We start from the raw sequence: 14,074 nt of genomic DNA on the forward strand, positions 1-14,074 counted from the left end.
TCGAATAACGAGCGAAGGAGAGAATCACGGTCTTCCCGCCTTGTTCGCGGGAGTGGAAGCTATAAAATCTCATTGCGGCTCGAGGTAATACGGGGGTACAAGTGCGTACGCGAGGGTTCCGGGGGGTCCATGAGGGGTTGAGGGGGAGGGGGGGGAGGAAATAGCAGCAAAACGGCAAATAGCAACAATAACAATAACTCGGTCGACGTCGACCGGCGGAAATCGCACGAGGGAGACACGCATGCGTGAGCGAGAGTAGGTAGTTCCTCACGTGGTGGACGATATCTCTCGTCGTGCGCACACGTGCGCGCGTGCAAGGCGAGCATACAATTATTTTTTCCCACCTACCAACCTACAAACCTATACCCACCGAAGGAGCCCTCTATCCTAGCGCACGGTGGTAGCACGTGCTCTCAAATCCTGATGCGGAGCAGCTGCCCCGCTTCGCGAGGACACAGACAGGGAAAGAGAGATATATTCGCCCTCGAGACCCCTCTTCCCTTCGCCACACTTCACTTCCTTCCTATCTCATTCTCCACCGAGAGAAGATCCGGGATACGTTTTTTTCTTTCTTTCTTTCCCGCCTTACGGCGCGGTGAAAAGAAAACCGCTGGGCCACGTGTGTAAGATGGAGAGATGAAACATTTTGACGGAATAATTGAGGAGAAGGAATAATCGGATCGCGCGCGGTGAGTGAAGATTCTCGAATAATTTGCGAGTAAGAGTAAGAGAAGTGTGAGAAATAAAACATTTATGAGAATTGTAAGAGGAAATGATTATAACGAGAATAAAACTTTGTCGAAATATTTTTGAAATTTTCAGACGAAAACAGCGATCAAAGACTCGATGAATGAAAAATGTAATTTAGTATATAATATTTCTGGAAGAGGAGATAAAAACACGCGCTATTTATGCTATTACATTATAAATATTAAGGGGAAATAATAATTTATATCTGTGTTAATTAAAATTATTTGACATATTTGAATTTATAAATATTTCATATATTTATTTCTCGCTAGAAACTTCAAGTAATTAAGACAAATGATTATCTCTCTTATTCTATGCACACAATAAAATATGAAAATAGTGTTCTTTTCTCATGAATTTCTACTCATTAATAATATAAATGGTTAATGTAAAAAAAGTAATGATGTATTTGTACATTAATTAAAATCTTATATTTGAGATATTTAATCGAGTTTATATGTATAAATTAAATAAATTATTTCAAATATGTATTTCTTGCTATATAGAAACTTTAGTAATCAATTGGAATGATTATTTCTCTTATTCTATGAATAGAATATAAGTAAAACATGTGAATTTATTTTCACACGAATTTTTACTGATTCTACTTTATTTATCTCGCGGCTTGTTTCTTGCTCATGTTTTATTATACTATGTATTTAAATAAATATTTTCAGTAATTTGCATTTAAACGTATCATTTTGTTCTTGCGCTATTTAAAGATATTCTAAAAAAATATCGTTAAAGAAATTTTTTCTCTATCATTGAAATTTTATCGTTTCAAATTAGATGGTTTAAATAATCTCTCTTTCTCTTTCTGTGAAAGCTCACTTGTCAGTTATCTATTAAATCGATTGAACGTCGGGATCTTCAATTTCCTACCGTTATACTTGCTTTCGTATACATATATGTATATGTACGCGAAGAAGCGTGTATAAAAAAAAATATTTTCAACGTTGCAAAGTTAACTGTGCACGCCCCATTTGCATTCCATGTGTATAGTTACGAGATATTAATTATGCGCGAGAGTTCTCTGTTCAAGACCTTCTCCCCTCTTCCCCCTTTCCCTCCCCCGCGCTAAATATGCAAATTCGATTACCGCGTTTCGAATAAAATGCAATCAATGCTTCACGGTCGCGGGTTAATTAGGGTATTCCGGAATTCAACTACTTTCTAGGACCGCGGGCTCGTCCTGGCGGAACAGAACTGCCTCTCCCTTTCTCGCTCTCTGTAAAAATTATGGCGAATTCGAAAGAATGAGCTTGAAAAAAAATCTTACTCTATCGCTCCTTAACGACGAGCTACTTAACTAAGAAACTGTGCGAATATGCAAAAGAGGAATTTACTCCAATATCATATATGAATTATTTAATTGATCAATGCGTTTTTCTTTCATGAAATATATTGTGTAAGTATATACCCTAACAGCACACATATCCGAAAGACGTTCAGAGGACATCCAGAGGACATCCAACATCCTCTGGATGTCCTCTGAATGTCCCTTGACCGTCTTTTGGATATGTGTGCTGTTAGGGTAGGTATACACATTTATATACAAAATTATATATAATGGATGAGCTAGAACAAAAAGGATGAAAGAGAGAAATCTAAGAATTTCAAAGTCAACTTTTGTTCTCGACTTCTCGATTTGCTATTAGACTTTCCGCAATAAATTTTCACGAGTATCATTCTATTTTCTATCTTTTTTTCCTGTAAGACTGTGCGTAATCGCGAATCACAAAGAAAAGAGAAGAATCTCCCGATCCTCGGGCTATTCGTAGCGAGAAGACGCTTATTACGGGCCTATAAACGCGGCGCTTGCTCGCGAGATGAGAAGAGACCCGGTAGCCCCAGTCCATTACGTCGAAGAGCCCATCCACTTTCGTGAGGCAAATAATGCTTCCGTATCATAAAAGAGTCACGGTTGAAACGATAAAAAAAGCGTGTTGTAAATAAAATATAGCAATATTAAATCCTCGCTTAATGCGTGCATATTCATGTATGAAATTCATCAATATATCAACTTTTACCCAAGTTTCTCGTAAAATTAAATGTCTCATAATTACTTTATCTCAACCTTAGAAAAAAATATATTAAAGAGAAATAAATCTTGCACATACTTATATCTATAAATTGTCACAAGTTTTATTCCTATCGTCTCTAATATTTTGCCGATGAATTTTATATAAAATCTTTTGTGTGCACGTGTATGTCTCTCTCCCAAGTTTAATCGATCGTAATTATGATTTCCCTCCAAAGTGTCTTGAAAGATTTGACAAAGTCGTCGGTAACTTCTCGTGAAATGAATCGCGATGATGGCCTCACGCGAGGTACAATAATTATGTCTACCGTAATTAATTGATCAAACGTAACTCGGCCGCTTCGCGTTACGGTCACGAACCTGTTTTCCATCCACTCGTTCCGACTGCGGATCTGTCCTGGACTATAAAGCAATCTAAACTACAAACCAAGTTATTTAAAAGTAAGTTAAAGTTAACGAGCGTAAAACCATCGAGCGCTAAACGACTTGAACGTTCAAGTCAAAGCCTGTTTGATCATTTACTGATATAATTCGCGAAATTCACGAAGTGGGGAGGAGGATCTAAGATTCAGATATAAGGAACCGTAGTCTCTCTTTCCGGAGAATCGTGGAAAAATTTTTTCCCAATATCCCTTACGATACAGATATATTTGTATTGGGTGTGCATTTTCGCGGAGAATTTAAAATACCGAGTCGAGACAGAAAGAGGCGTTTATACCACCAGTGAACAACAACGCGAGTGGCTCTATATACTCTATATATAGCGTGGCGTGTACCTGTGCTCGGCGCTCTCGAAAAGCTGCGAGGAAAAGCAAAGAAGGGCAAGAGCGGAGGTGCGCGGCAGCTGGCCTCACCGCAACATCTGGCGGCACCCGATACGTATATTCGGCACCGCCACGCGCCACTTCCAATTCTCGACGTCCTCTCTTGTGTTTTCTCGCGACGTTTCGTCTAGCCTCTTCTCCTTTCGTCGTTTCCCAATTTCCACCTTTCTCTCTCGCCATTCGCGGGGATATCAGCTGTCCCGCCAACTCGATTAAATCTTGCAACACTTTCCTTCATATCTCGCGTTTAATGTGAAGTTGAAACGCAAAGGTGTTTCGTCAGAATCATTGCGCGATCGAATTATGAGACACGATTGATAGTTTTCCTTGAACTTTCTCAGACATTAATTGACGTTATTTTTAATTAAATTTATATCTTTTCTGAAAAGAAAGAGAGAGAATAACAGGAGATCTATTCAGGCTGATAAAAATCTCGAGGAATAGGCAAAATAATATTTAAAACAGAATATAAAAATCTTATGTAAATTATTTTTGTTACTAGATTACAAATAATTGATATAAAATAATAATTCATCTTTGTGTTAATTAAAATCATGTTTGCAAAATATTTAATTTAGTGAATTTTACAGAATCAGAAATAAATATTTCGAATAAATGTTTCTTAAATTTCCAAAAATAAAATAAACGATTGAAATAATTATATTTCTATTGTATAAGTAGTAAAATTTTAATATTACATGTACAAAGTATTCGTTCTACCTGCATTTCTTTATTACGATCTATGTATGAGATCTATTTTTTCATATTTTATTAATTAAAATTAAATAAATAATAATTATACTTTTTCAAAATAAATATTTGTTTTATCATTTTTTTAATTATTGTTTTTCTACATAATATTTAAGATGATATTTGAAATGATATAAGAAAATACTTAAAGTGAGTAATACAAGTTTGAAAATTTAAAACATTATTTCAAATGAGAGAAAACTTTTCTCTGCGATATTTCTTTTAAAACTATTATTTCAATTAATAATTTTAATTATTACCTATATATCAAATTTTTATATCTCAAATTTTTTATTATGTTTCTCTATATATTTCTATAATATATATTTATAAATCTGCATAATGAGAGAAAAATAAATGTGTATCATTCTCTCTCTCTCTCTCTTTCTCACGAAAAATAAATCTTCAAATAATATTTTATTTTTTAACGAAACATTATATAATAATATATCATATTTATATAAATTATTTTTAATAGTCTGCATGTGTGAAATGTGCGCCCATTCCATTATTACTCTCCCTTTGAAAAATCTGTTCCCCTTGAATAAATACAACGAAATGGATCGTGACAGAATATACGCAACTCACGCAAATTCACTTCCGGCCCGTGACGAGAAGTTCACGATACGATTCTCGTGACGTTAATATACGTGCCTTTTTGTGAAACTCTCCAAAGACCAAATATTGACGAAAAAGCCCTCCGGGACCGGAAGTGAATCCGCGTTTGCACAGGTTGGGAGACACTGCTTCGTTGCACGAATGCGTGCTCGATCGACGCGATCCTCTTTGCTTGCATAAGTGGAGAACGCCGTCTCCAAGGCTGACGACAAAAGTGCAACGAAGTCGGGTGACGTATCCAATTTTAGCTTCGCGTTCGCGACGCTCATTCTTCATAAATTATTCATAAAGTAGTGATCGTCGTACGACCGGAGAACAGTGTAGAAATAAATTCTCAGCGATTTAAGGGAAACTATATCAGAGGGTGAAAATAAGATGGAATTCCAAAAGGGTTTATCTTAACGCGAAGGAGAAGGAGGACTTGAAACCAATTCGGTAGATGCGCATTATCTAAAGTTTACGAATTACACTTTCAATTTTCAAAGTATACCTATCGAACGAATATTCCAAGTTTTCTCGATAATTCCATTCTAAAAGGAGATAATCCTAGAGAGTTTATTCTTCAAAGTACCTAAAGAAGTCAGAATAATCCTATTATTCTTAAATGGGATTTCGCGAAATCAGTAGACTTTGGATAAATCTTTACAATCTTTAAATTAAAAAAAAAAAAGATAATTCTGAAGAAGAGAAATTTATCTCTTTTTAAAGACTTTTTCACTAATTTTATCACATTGGGAGAAATTGCGAGTAAATGTTTACGTAAGAGATAGACCACTGTATAAGCATATGAGTATATTATTCGGCAGGCTTTAAATTTAAGGGAACATCGGCATACTCGTCCCTTGCGTACTCTCGTACGTGTCTCATATCTGATGCTGTCAAAAGAAGGGCGAGGAGAGAAGGGCAGGTTTATCGCGCGCATATGAGGATACATATTCAAGATTATGTCCGCTCTGTAAGATTGCGCTTTTTATACGCACAAGCGTGGCGCAGGGGCGAGGCCTTAATTTATAAAGGCGACGCAGGGCGTTCGGCGTTGAATCGCTAATTTCCGTAACGAAACGTATTCGCGGAACGATCGACGGCGGGCTCGCACGCTCAGGAAGCAGGAAGGAGAGACGGCGATAAAATCATCCGAGAGAGAGTCGTTGCCCGAAAACGGGCAGTGGGGAAACCTCGTAAGGGACTTGGGCGCATCGCGCGCGCAGAAAAGGCAGTCATTAAACGAAGGCCATTAACTCGATTGCCTTATGTCGTCGCGCGCGAATTAATTTAATCCCTCGAATTGAAATCCTTCACAGGAAGGGGGAGGCTCCCTCGATATTCGATCGATACACCGATACTGACGGTGGTGGATTGTCAGCGCGAAGATACGATAAGAGTGACAACGCAATTGATTTATTAACGTATTGATGAATACAGTCTTCGATATTAGGAAAAGAAATCGATATAGTTGGTGTTTTTTTTCTTTTTCAAATTTCAATTTCTCTGTTCGTTTTAGGCTAACGTTATTTATTGACGATAGTCCTTGGTAACGAGATGAATTATCGGGTTGGCAGAGTCACTGTAAAATGAGAGAAAGAGAGAGAAAGGTAGAAAGAAATTGTTATTCTCGCGGTACTCTTTTCTTAGATCACAATACGGGGTGCGCACATTCCCATGACAGGAAGGTTGAAATTAGGTTCCCCGCCGAGTGCACGGACCGAAAGATAATTCTCTTCCGAGCCACGAAGAACTTGACAACGGAGAAATTACTCTTTCGTACGATTCTCCGCGTGCACCCGCCTTTTCCTTCGTGCACGAATTGAGTAAAAACTAGAGAAAGTTCGTCCCTCTGATGAAATCCGACCGGTCGTACATTTGAAATTCTTATCCGACCACGACAAGTTTTCCGAGATGAACGATTTATTAGAGCAGCGCGACCAGCTCGCGGATATTCGGGATATTTTTAATTAATTTTCGAATTGGATCCGTCAAAACAGAAACTATAATGGAAACTGTAGTGAAATTATCTTAAATCTTTACTGACAGGTAATAATAAGTCTCGTATATTCCGTTGTATTTTTGTTATAATTTTGTTATTTGTTATGATAATCATTTGAAAATTTGGAGTTTCCAGCAATTAGGCACTCGAATGTCTAATATGACCTTCAAGAAAAATTTAATTGTGACAGAATATTCAGAATTTTTTGAATGTTAAGAAATCGTAAGGAGAATGGCGAATGACTTTTTGTCAAGGAAAAATCAGCTCCATAAACTGATCGAAAAATCTTTCCCTCATTACAGAAATTTCTTTCGACGCAATATCGAGGAAGTTAAACTTCTCATTTATATCATCCGGATGTACGGTTGAGGCCACCTTCGTGGCATTCCCCTTCGTTCTATATTCATGCCCGCGGTAAGGTAACGAGTTAACATTAAGGAGAAACCATCAAGACCGTAGAACAAGCACACGTTGATCGGCCGAAATATCAACGTAAAACACGCATGTTTTTCTTCGACATATGATGTGTTATTCGTACCGAGTCGTAAACATGTAATTAAACCGATCAGGAAAACTGAACAATAATGGATAGTATTTTTCAGACATATCGTGAAAAATCAAATTGCTAGCTCTTGTTTCGATTGTGATTGCGGAGAGTTTTTCTCTTGCTATTTATATCAAATAAAACTTATCACATATTGCAAGATTAACAATGACTAATTTCAAACAAAAAAAAATGCGAGACACAATTAATTACACAGATTTTTCGTACATCTTCCTATCTATAATAAAGTTTCAATCACTCTATTATTTCCATTGCATCTCGTTTAAATTCGTTGAAATTACATAAATATCTCGATAATTTCATGATTGAATATATTAAAACCTCAAAATATAAATCTTAATTTAAATACAAATTTTATTCAATTAACTTTGACTTTTTATAATCAAAATTGTATGATTCTGTGTTGCAAATAGAAAATCTTCCTCAAATAATATCTCGATAATGAAAACTCGAATCACAGTCGAGAAACAAGGTATAATTATATTAAACATTCAATGTTCTAAATTCTAATATATAATTGATTTTTTATGTACAATATATTCTGTATCAACACTAGATTCATTACTCCTAACATCTTCGCACCTCGATGTAAGACGAAAAAAAAATACGGCGATCTTGATTAATACAAATTAAGATTCTGTTATTTAATTAAGCCTGTATCCCCTTCGAATTTATAGGATCATGAATGAAACGCGATACTATATCCCTATATTAATCTAGCAGTGTCCTTGAAACCTCGACGATCTCTTTAGACTGGAGGTAGCGGGTAGCGAAACTGGGAGCGAGACGGTGTAGATACGCGTAAGGAAGCGTAACGCCTACGTAGAGCCGAGCCTCTGACTCGCGACTTCCGGTCAAGCAGCAGGAAGCACGCTCGGTGCTCGCCGCCACCGACGCCCGACTCGCCTTGCCCGACGACATCCTTAGATCGGGCTATACCTGAGCGAGGAACTGCAAAACGCGTTCCAAGTCCGCTCGAGAAATGTTCCTACACCGAAGTGGATGCCAGAAATTTTTTAATTTGCAGTATAAAAAAATATATACAAAGTTCGCAAACTCCATTCTCGATACGACTTTTTATTGCATTTTATTGGTTCAATCCGATGTGATTTAATCACATATCTATAGCTATTTAGCGTCCAGTATACTCGGATATTGCAACAAATAGATGTAAACGCGAATTTATATGGGAAGAAGGAAATATTTTTTACTTGCTTAATCGACCTTATCGACCTCCATCTTTCGCTAAAATCCATTATATAATTTTCCTTCTATCCTTCGTTTATTGCAATAGAAATATAAATTAATTAGGTAATTAAAAATTTAAAGAATTAAAATAGCGAAAAATGAAGTTTAAAAGTGAGGAATAAGATTCTGTAACATTTCCTAAAATAAAAATCATAAATAAGGATACGTTCTTTCGCGTATAAAATCTTCTTGAAATTAATCCGATTATTTATTTGCCTCAAATTTTTCCAAAAATGTATTAATAAGAATATTTTTAAATATTTTATAAAGAATATTTTTTCATAGAACGGTAAACTATATAATTTCACCTCTTCCAAAAATAGGTATCAAACGCCGCGACATATGTTTCGAGAAAGGGTGACATTAGCGAGCACGCATAAATCAATTCGCGAGCAACAAAAAAAAAAAAAAAGAAAGAGAGAGAGGGAGATGAAAACTGTCGGCGCGCAGTTTTTTAATTTTCTTTCCGCGAAATCTCTTTATGTGTCTCTCATAATGGTTACGAGCGGAAAGTCTCGACGTCTTAACGATGCCGTTAATTGACCCAGCGTCTTTTTACGCGCAGAAACCACGCATAAAAAGATATATTCCACGATCGCGCAGGAGCGATGTCGTTAATTGTCTCGCGGCTTGAGTAAGCAAACGTTTTTTTCCTTACTCAACCTGTTTCCCGTGTAAGAACGCCTAACTGTACACATCTGAATTCGTAAGATCCTAATTTGCCAGAGAAATATGTAACAACCGTTTTTCGAAAGAATCCTCTCTTCTTCACGGTTTTACGAATTCTCTGAACCGATTTTTTAAGCTAAAATTTTTCCAAATCGATCTTTGAATTGCAAATATATTATGTACAGATCATATATATACAGAGATTTTTCTCTTACAATAGAATTTACCTTGAAAATCATGATAATCGTGGGACAATATGGTATAGAAAAAATTTTATGAGAATTTCTCTGATTAATATTTATCACAATAAAAATAATAATATCTTTCACAATAAAATATAAAATATGTTTGATTAATTTTACTATGCAATTAAATAAAATTATATGATAAATATTAATCAGAGAAATTCTCATAAAATTCATGATTTTCAGGGTAAATTCCAAGAGAAAATTCTCTCGGTGTATCTTTCTCTTCAAATTTTCGCAAATTTGGGACACTCGACTGATTGCAGTCACAGAGAATGAAAAAAAAAAAACACTTATATTTTTAATTCAGAATTTTCTTAAAGAGAGCGAAGCTTGTATATACCGGGTGCACCGTGGGTTATATATTCGCGCGACCGAAAGTGCGAAGGGGAGCATACGCTGTGTTTCGCGTTTCGCTTCGCTAATTTCTCTCGTGCGTTCGCACGCCGAAATAAAAGCTTTAATTTCGTGGCAATCATCCGCCGCGCCTAATTGGCATAGACGACGTCGACGCTGTTCGTTCGTTCGTTCGCTCGCACAAACGACCGATGCGATCGAAGGAAGAGAGCACCATATTAATTCTTAATTGTGTAATTATCCCTCTAATTACAGCCCGTGCATATGGCAAATTATCCCACCGTCTCGAGTCAAAAGCGAGACTCAAGGACGCCCGTAATTTTCGAGAGTCGAATTTACGCGAAACGACCATCGATTTTGTAGATTTCATTTCGCATATTCTTTCTCCGCGATGAATTTTCAATAAGCAACGAAGACAAACGTGGGAAGAGATTTTGTTTTCCCGACGAAAAATCTATATAATTTTAATGATAATCGATAATTTATTTATGCGACATATATCGATAAAAATGTTGACGTTAATAAAATACAAACTATCTGCTTGAAATCGTAAATTTATAAAATAAGGCTGCGTACAGATAATCGATATAATTGACGCTAATTGATTAATTTGATCTCTCGTCAAAAGGAGGGTTGCTATTTTGTTAGCTGCGGTTTACCTGTTGATGCCCCTATAAATGTGTCGTGCCATTCGTTCGCCGATTGATAAAATTAATTTCAGCGATGGATCGCTATATTACGATACATATATTTTCTCGTAGTAACTATTCTAAGTATGCATAAGAAAATTGAAAGATGAGAAAAAGTAAGAAGATAAATTAATTTATATCGCGAAAGAAATTTAGTGCATATTAATCATATATAACAATTGCATAGCGATTTTATTTAAATGCCTCCCCGAAACGAAAAATATACTAACGGAAGTGGTTGACAATGACCTTGAAGGAACTTGTTTCGCGACTCGCACCTGCGACTGCCAAGTTCAAACCACGATTTGTTTACCAATCGCGTATCGATCTCATTACTGCTCGAGAGTTAATTAAACACACAGATGTACCGGATAATTTAAAACGACACGAGGCGATGCGATATGATCACCGTTATGGCCGTCATATCCGAGTGATCGATGTATGTACATGACCAAGTGCGCTTGGCAGAAGCGACATCCATCATATTTTATAAAATAAATACTGTTAAAATACTGGTGGATTTACTTATAAAAAAAATCTTATTGATCGTAACCGCATGTGCGGAATTATAATGAAACAATCACTGCGCGATAGACGGATACAAATGAGCAAAATAGTATTTGAAATGAAAAACTAAGATATTTATATCATCCAGCTACTAAATTATAAATAATAATTTATATATTTGTATGTTATAAATTTAAAAACTTCAAATATTATTTTAAGAATAAGAATTTCCGATCATTCTTTCAAAACGATTATCAATATACCTCAATCAACAATGTCAATATTACATTTCGAATAAATATTTCCTACATACTTGTACCAATCATATCCTCGCACACATAGAAAGAATAAATCAATCAAAAATCAGATAATATTTCATTAAAGGAAGTATTTTAAATAATTATTTTTGATAGTTCACATTTGAATTAAATGTGCCGACTGCTACTGTAGGTAGGATTAATTATGCTGGAATATTATCGAGCGCGCGAGAGCGATTAATCGCGAGCTCTAAGGAGAGCGATTTTGCACGCACCGTTCTCATTCGTTCGATTTAGTGCACAAAAGAACAAAAGAAAAAGAGATGCACTGCGATTGCTCTCGGATAAAAGGCGCGTTCGCGTACACCTGAGAGTAGCAGGTGCAGCGCAAGGTCTCGGTCCTCGGACGGAGTCCTGCGCTCTTTTTTCGCGTGACAGCGATCGGCCGATGTACAGCCAGTATATAAGTGTGACCGTAGATATTCTCTGGATGTACGGAAAACTAAATAAATAGAAGTTTTAGCCACTTTGAAGGGGACTTTTAGTTACCCGAAATTATTGAAAATGCTACTCCTTACAAGAAACGCGAAAAATATATAACTGTATAAAGGCATTCTATCTTTGAAACATAAATCATTTCCAGGAAGAAAGACGTACATATTTTTCTATCTAAAAAAAAGAAGCATTTGATAGTTTTGATGAATTTTTTTTAGGTAGAAAAATATGACGTCTTCACGTGTGAGAATGTGTAAATTATCTATGTTTCTATTTTATATGCAATTGATTTGTATATTGCAGCGTGCTCTATAATATGATGATGTTCAGTCTTAATTAATTACGGAGAAAAATATGCTGAAAATAATTTTGCCCCTATATTCGTCCCGGGTACACTTGTCGCATTCTGTTATCTCTTTTTCTCGTAAATATTTTTTTTATTTTTTTTTATTGATGCTATTTTTATTCATAATAGCGACCTTGATGGGAACTTGCGACCTACGATGCGACGGTATGCGGGCACTGCAATTATGTCGGCGCGCGAGTGTCCACCTTTCATTGAAGGTTGTATGTTCTCTTGTTGTTATTGTTGAGTCGACGGGAAACCGACTACGCGTGCGTAAGACGAATTACAATTCATTCATTTTTATACTGCAAAAGTAACGTCGCGTTAAAAAATCTGTGTTTCTTTCCATTATTTTCTCCGTCGAAAAGTTTCGCGGTATCAAGAATCAGCCATTCTATAATAATACCGACTTAATTACCGAATTAATTAAATTAATTCTGTTAATATTACTCTAAACAATATATACTGCTGACAGTTATATATATATATATATATATATATATATATATATTTAATTATATATAGGCTATAAAATATAATAAATGTAGAATTTAATAAAATTTATTTGTGTAATATGTAGATAAATATATTTATATATAGAAAGTAAGTTGCAATTTTAAATTTTAAGCAGTGTATACGCGTTGCATCGCGTACTTTTTAACCGCAGCTTTCGGAGACTTCTGTCGGAAAATAACAAATTCTTAATCTTACGAACTACGGGAACGGGATATTGGCTAATTAATTCGAAAAGTGCGCCATGCATGGGATTCTCAGATTCGCGCGATCAGATAGAGAGTCATGAGGCACGAAGGATTCCTCGTGCTCGGTTTGATCCCAATCGCGCAGATGATGACGCGGCTCCATCGACAGCTGCATATTCGCGTCATTAGCCAGCACTTCCAGTTTTTGGATCTTGTTACACTGATCAGCCATTACAGATTCGTACAGAATCCTTCTACGTTTTCCTACCGTATTCATTCGATCGACAATCGTTTGCATATTCCTCGATAATGACAGAAGAGAGTATGGGAATTAAATTACGAATCAATAAAATAACAAGGCTCTGAATATGTCAATATTTCAATATACATAATAAAAAAGACTAATAAGAGCCAACGCGAGATAAAGACGTTTATAGAACTCCTAATTTTGGACATTTATTAGTTAAAAATTAAACCTATCGGTCCGACTTCGAGCCATCTTTAGTAATTATATAATAAAAATAGAAACATAGGAAAATAAAAAAGAAAATTTGTACAAGAAAAATAGATTGTCTATAAAAATTAAGTTAATAACTAATTTCTTGTACCAATTTTCTTTTTTATTTTTTTGACGTTTCTATTTTTGTTATAGTTATTGAAGATGGCCCGAAATGTTTAATTTTAAACTAATAATGCCTAAAATTATTTAGGAATTTTTTATTTGTATCTTTATCTCGCGTTTCGCTTTTATTAGCCCTTTTTATTATGTATGTTAAATTATAAATTAAGGTGCTCCAGGTTCATAAAGTGCGTTACGATTATATTATTGACGCAGTTTAAAAGATTTTTCGAAGTTTCGTGATATTAAAAGCTTTGAAATATATATATAAGTATAAAGATTTTTCCGAATTAAATAGAGTAGAAGCGAAGAGACAATAAAAGTCATTTTTCATATTATAAAAATATGATAAAAAATCAATTTTTAAGTCAAAAGTGCAGACTTTACAGGTTCGCTATTTCAATACAAA

This window comes from Prenolepis imparis, unplaced genomic scaffold, assembly GCF_030444845.1.
Source record: "Prenolepis imparis isolate NDT839.2.m4 unplaced genomic scaffold, iyPreImpa1.0 SCAF_7, whole genome shotgun sequence".
NCBI classification, from domain to species: domain Eukaryota; kingdom Metazoa; phylum Arthropoda; class Insecta; order Hymenoptera; family Formicidae; genus Prenolepis; species Prenolepis imparis.